Source organism: Triticum aestivum, chromosome 3B, assembly GCF_018294505.1.
Source record: "Triticum aestivum cultivar Chinese Spring chromosome 3B, IWGSC CS RefSeq v2.1, whole genome shotgun sequence".
Taxonomy (NCBI): domain Eukaryota; kingdom Viridiplantae; phylum Streptophyta; class Magnoliopsida; order Poales; family Poaceae; genus Triticum; species Triticum aestivum.
The window spans coordinates 339785282-339791456 of NC_057801.1; positions in this window are offsets into that span (position 1 = coordinate 339785282).

Here is a 6175-nt window from a genome sequence, read left to right on the forward strand (position 1 = left end):
AGAAGACGTCTGTGCCATCCCAGCCGGGTCAGCCATCAAGTTCATCAAGGTCCTGGTGAGCCAGTTTGGGGTTCCTAATCGCATCATCACCGACAACGGCTCATAGTTCACTAGCAACCTTTTCAAAACATACCGTGCTAACCTTTGAACGCAGATATGCTACGCCTCAAGGGCGCACCCCAGGAGCAACGGCCAGGCCGAGCATGCCAATGCAGAAGTCTTGAGAGGCCTCAAGGCAAGGACCTTCAGGAAGAAGCTCGAGGCCTGCGGCAGGGGCTGGCTCGACGAGCTCCAGTCCGTGATGTGGTCCATCCTCACCACCGCAACCAAGCCGACGGGCGAGACGCCATTCTTCCTCGTCTACGAAGCTGAAGCGGTTCTGCCACACGAGGTCAAGCATCACTCCACGCGGGTCCTGGTGTTCGATGAGGCAAGCCAGGACGCCATGTGGGGGATGGATCTCATGCTGGGAGAGGAATGCCGCCATCAAGCCTCGTTCCGAGCGGCAAGGTACCAGCAGGCGCGACAGCGGTACCACAGCCATAGCATCCGCCCCAGGACGCTTGAGGTGAGTGTTCTCGTCCTGAGGCAGGTGCTCTCTAGGGAAGGGCTGCACAAGCTCTCTCCCATGTGGGAAGGCCAGTTTAGGATTGCCCGTGTCTCCAAGTCTGGCACTGCGCGCCTAGAGACACATGACGGGATCCCCATCCAAAACGCCTGGAACATCCAGCACCTCCGGAAGTTCTACCCATGAAGCAAGGCTCCGGCCTGTGAAGGTCTCCACTCGTGACACTCTCACGTAATAATGAGTGGGGTTGTACATGCCCTGGAGTCTCTTGAGAGCCGCCATGGGGCCTCATGGGGGCTCCCTCCCACGTCCTAGTGGCAGCACTTAGCTCTGCGCTATTGAGAAGACTAGATTAGGTGCTGGACGCGGTTGTTCATTTGCATGCTTTCCGAAGTTGTTTCCCAATCTTTTAATGGAATTCGGAGTTTTCGCGTTTTGGTTCGCCAAGTTGGATTTTCTCTCCTCTCATTTCACTCGTTCTTAGCCTGGGCCAGGAAAGGGTGGTAGTTGCCCGTCGCTCTACCTCGCACGCCTCACGAGTGGGGGCTAGGCAGGTGTGTGCGCACGGGCCCGCCCTCGCACAAGCACACCTCGCCGAACACTGGTGTCCCAGTGCTTCGGCTTTATGATCCTCATGAGGAGCCCTTGATCAAGCTCATGGGCATCAGCGCCCCTCATGTCCCTTCCCCTCGGGCAGCGCGACGTGATGCATTAAGCCATAGCTAAACCTATGGCAGGGGGCTCGCGCAAGGAGGAATGAGGTGCCCGTTAATATTTCTTTTCCTCTAAACAACTCTGCGACGGGTCTACGGTGTCTCCCGAGGCCTCCAGTACCTCCCGAGATCGGTGGCCCCTGAGTCATCAAGAAGGGGGGCTCCTCCAGGCGTCAAGGGTCGCGCCCCCGCGAAGTGAGAAGCTGCCGCAAGCATGTCAAGCTAAGTTACCCTACCCTTGCCCACCCAGAATACAAACATCATGGCATAACATTAAGATAATGAGCATAGCATAAAGGGCATGGCGGCCATAGTTCATTACACACCCCAGTGGGCACCCTACCTTTTTCAAATCGCAGAAGGAAGGAAAGGTTAAAAAAAGTGGCCCGCAAGGCTGCAGCAGGTCTTAAGGCCAAGTTCGGCAGCCCCGAGCTCAGAACGGGCCTTCTTCCTGCTTCACCGGGGCATGGCGGCAAGATGATCCGTCGCCTTCCTCGATGCGAGCTTGGCGGTGCGGAGGCTGGTCGTAGTCACCGCTGCTTGAGCTCTCGCCCAAGGAAGAGGTGCCGCTGCAGGAGGAGGTGTGGATGTCGTCAAGGCCAAGCTCACCCTTGTTGCTGGCGCGGCCGACGTCAAGGCCAAGCCCATCATCGCTATCCTCTTCTGGGTAGCACCCCATGTGGCGGACATCTTCCCTGAACATCCTCATGAAGAGGGTCACCAGGCCATCATACTTGAAGTGGAGGGTGCACTTCCCACTCAGTCCCCACGCGCGGGCAAACGCCTGCCAGCCGCGGGTCAGGACCACGTTGCCCGCAGCGGTGACCTCGATCCCCACCGACAAGGCCCTGCTGTAGTAGCCTTCGGCCTGTAGCTAGAGGCCGTCGAGCCCCGAGGTCACCAGCTATCAGCGTTCTGGGAACGGGGGTCCCCAGACTTGCCTGCCTGCTGCCTGTGGTGTGGCTCAGCTGTGGCCCAGTACGGCCCGTCTTCATCAACCCAAGTTCAAGACCCTTGCAAGGGGCCAAGCCTCGCGGGGTGGATGACGCAAGGCTTCCTCAGGGGAGGCCTTGCCAGGTAGGCTCGCGAGGAGGCAGAGAGATCAAGGCAAGGAGTACCTCGCGAGGTGCTCGTGACACAAGCCATGATGATCGAGACCAGGCGGGCGCCAGCCATCGCAGTGTCCTTGTTTCCTCTTTGGTGCAAAGGGAGCAAGCGCAGGCGCGGAGTACCGAGGCATTAAGCAAAGGTTTCCATATCGGTGCAACGAGACCAAAACTAGCAGAACGGCAGGATGGAGGTCACCATGGAGCCCAAGACGGCGTCATCGCCAGTGCCTTTGGCAGTCGAAGACCAACTTTAGTCAAGATAGCTTGTAATAGTTGTCCCCCTTAAAAAATGGCTGTTGTTGGCTCCCTTCGCGCTCAATATTTGGGAGGAGGACCAGGGCCTCTATAAATAGAGATAGCCACCAAAGTAGAGAGCATCGAATCCTTCCCTGGTAGAAGACCGCACCAGCTCAAGAACACCCCTCGCGAGGCTGTTCTTCCTCTGTACTGTTCATCATCAGCCCCAGAGGCAATCCACCACACCACACACTAGATTAGGGTATTACACCACAACGGTGGCCCGAACCAGTATAAACCTCGTGTCCCTTGTGTTGTTCATCGTGTTAGCTTAGAATCGTGGCGAGGTTTTGGGTCCTGAATTGGTAGGGAGAAGATCTTCGTGCGCACCCTAGAGTTCGAACCTTAAGGGTTTTGACTGAACCCTATATCTGACATTTGGCGCTCCAGGTAGGTGTGCACTGGAATCTTCTTTCCGCTGTTCCGCGTTCCATTGCTTCATCACATCCATGGCAGATGCTCGCCGATCTCGCACCGAGCGTCGGGCTGCTCTCGCCGCCACCGTCGCTCAAGCGGCTCCCGTCGGTGGGCCTCCTCATCGTTCTCCGTTGCCTGCCGCCAACGCCACCACCGGCCCGACAGGGAACGAGCAGCAAATGTCTTTGCTGCACCCCTCGGTGCGGCGGGAAGGCCGCACCGCCACTCCATCGCTGACTCCAGCTGGTTCGTCATCTCATGGTCGTCGCGCTCCCATGGACGCGCAGGCCGCATTGCTCCTGGCACATGACCTCCTGCACTACCGCCCCGTCGATGACCTCTACGAGGAGTGGCTCGCTCGCATCACTAAGCTCGTCAGCGCCGCAGGGGGCTCTCCTGCACCGTCCCTCTCGCTGCCTCGCCCTCCATCCTGCATGGGCGACGCGGCTCAGGGGGGCGCCTCTGCCACCTCCTCCCCAAGAAGGTGCCCTGGCTCCAAGACGCGCTACCCCTAGACGAGACCCACCGCGTCCAGCGCCCGCGCGACAAGAAAGGAGCTGCCAAGAAATTCCTCGACCTCAAGAAGGCGCTCGCGTGCTCCTTGCTCCAGCATGTCAAGATCGCATCCCTGCGCCAGAACGTCAAGACCCCACGCTGCCCCTGGCAGCGGCGCGCGAGAATCTCCAAGAGCAGGCCCCGCGACTACAGAGGGCTCCGGTGGCCACGGCAGGTTGCCGCGCCTTCACCATCGAGCTACGCAGCATCGCCTGGCCAGGCAGGTTCAAGCCGGATCAGCCTCCTCGCTACGAAAGCACTACTGACCCCGCGGAGTTCCTGCAGCCCTACGAGCTGGGCATCGAGGCGGCGAACGGAGACGAAAAGGTCATGGCGAACTTGTTTCCCATGGCGCTCAAAGATGGCGCCCGCACCTGGCTCCTGAACCTGCCTCCCGGCTCGATCTCCTCTTGGGACAAGATGCGCAGCCGTTTCATCGCCAACTTCCAGGGCACTTGCGACCGTCCTTCGGTCGTGGGTGACCTGCGCCACATCAAGCAGCAGCTTGGAGAGACCCTGCAGAAGTACATCCAGTGCTTCAATGGCGCTCGCCTCAAGATTCCCAAGGTGACCGACGAGGCCATCATCTCAGTGTTCCCTGATGGCGTCTGCGAGGTCAAGATGAAGGAGGAGCTTTCCATCCACGAGGATCTGTGCACATCCCTGGAGTTGTTCAACCTGGTGACCAAGTACGTGCGAGATTAGGAGGGACGCCTCTCCCTCCTCGAGCTGCTAGCTGCTGACCCCAAAGAGAAGAGAGCCAAGGCCAAGGATGTGAAGCACAAAGGAGCAGCCGTACTCGCGACAGAACCAGACACGAAGCACGGCAGGGACCAGCCGGAGTCGTCCAAGGGTAGTTGATTCTGCGCCTACCAAAACCTCTACACCCACAACACCCACAATCTCTACACCCACTCGATGCCCCGAGCGCAACGACCGGGGCTACGGCCGAGGAGGAGGAAGAGGTGGAGGACGATGGGACGACTGAGGCCCTCGCCAGGAGTGGCGTGACCGCCCTCGCGAGGATTGCTGGCAGGACCAACCTCATGAGGGGGCATGGAGGAATCATCCTCGCGAGGATCGCCCGCAGGGCAACGCAGGCCTTCCTCCTCTGCCGTCACCACCAAGAAGGAATGATTACCACCACCAGGACGAGGGGGATGGGGGCTTCTAGGAGCCACGTGCCATCGCTTGCATCCTGGGCGGTGCCCAGGCCCCGGACTCTCAGCGCATCTTCAAGCAGTTTGCTCGCGAGGTGAATGCAGTCCTCCCCAAGCTCGAGGCCACGCGCCCTCTCAGGTGGTCCATGTGCACCATCACGTTCAGCTCAGCGGATCAGCTCAAGTGTGCGACTATAGCTGGCATCCTCCCCATGCTTTGTTCCCCAGTCATCAGCAATGTGCAAGTTAACAGGACCCTCATCCATGGCAGCGCGGGACTCAACATTCTGTCTATCGAGACGTTCAACAACCTTCAAGTGCCATATGATCAACTTCAGCCAACCAAGCTTTTCTCGGGAGTCACGGATGGCTCCACCACTCCGATAGGGTAGGTTCACCTCCCTGTCACTTTCGGACAGCGCAAGAACTACCACACCGAGCTCATCGACTTCGACGTCACCCACATTCACCCGCCATACAATGCCATCCTCCGATATCCAGCCCTGGCCAAGTTCATGGCAGTGACCCACCATGGCTACAATGTTCTCAAGATGCCAGGAAGCGGTGGAATCATCACAGTCCCCTGCGAAGAGAAGGATGAAGTGTGCTCTCTAGAGCGTGACTTTCAAGCTGCATCAATCGAGGACCCAGACAGCAAGAGCGAGAACCCTCCTGAGGCAGTTCCCAAGAAGAAGATGACATCGCCCAGCTCAAGGCCTTAGGAGGTTGGCATCTCCGGAGGTGTCGCGTCAGGATCTGCGCCCGTGCAAGGGGCGCCTCCCTCCATCACATAGGAAGGCGCACCTGGTGCCCTCCTCGGGCAGGGCTCGGGGGCTCTCTTCTAGAGGGCCTCAGACTTTGCCAAGATCACGAGGGAGGCGCTCGGGCACCACTTGGAGGTGTGCTTCGCAGCACGTGTCCTTCAGGAAGGCACGAGGCAAGGAAGGACCAACCCTCAGGAATTCATCACCAAGACCACTCAGGAGCAGCAGGAATCAAGAGTCATAGGCGGCGATCGCCGTTTACCCGGCGCAGCTCCCCATCCAGGTGAGGATGGCGGGCTGCACATCTGCATCGACTACCCAGGGCTCAACCGCGCCGCGTCTCAGGAGCACTTCTGGCCTTCATGCATGGGATGTTGCGAGGGTCCGCCACACAGCTACGTTCGCATGCCTTTCGGCATACTGAACGCGGCTGCCACTCACCAGCGCCATCTGCGGAGCATCCTGGCAGCTCAGGAGGCTAGGCACCACGCGGTCCTGGCGGAGATGGAGATGATCCTCGAGGAACCGCCTGGACCCCCAGAGCCTCCCGAGGCTCAGGGCTCCGGTGGCTCGTGAGGGTCGGTCTCTTCAC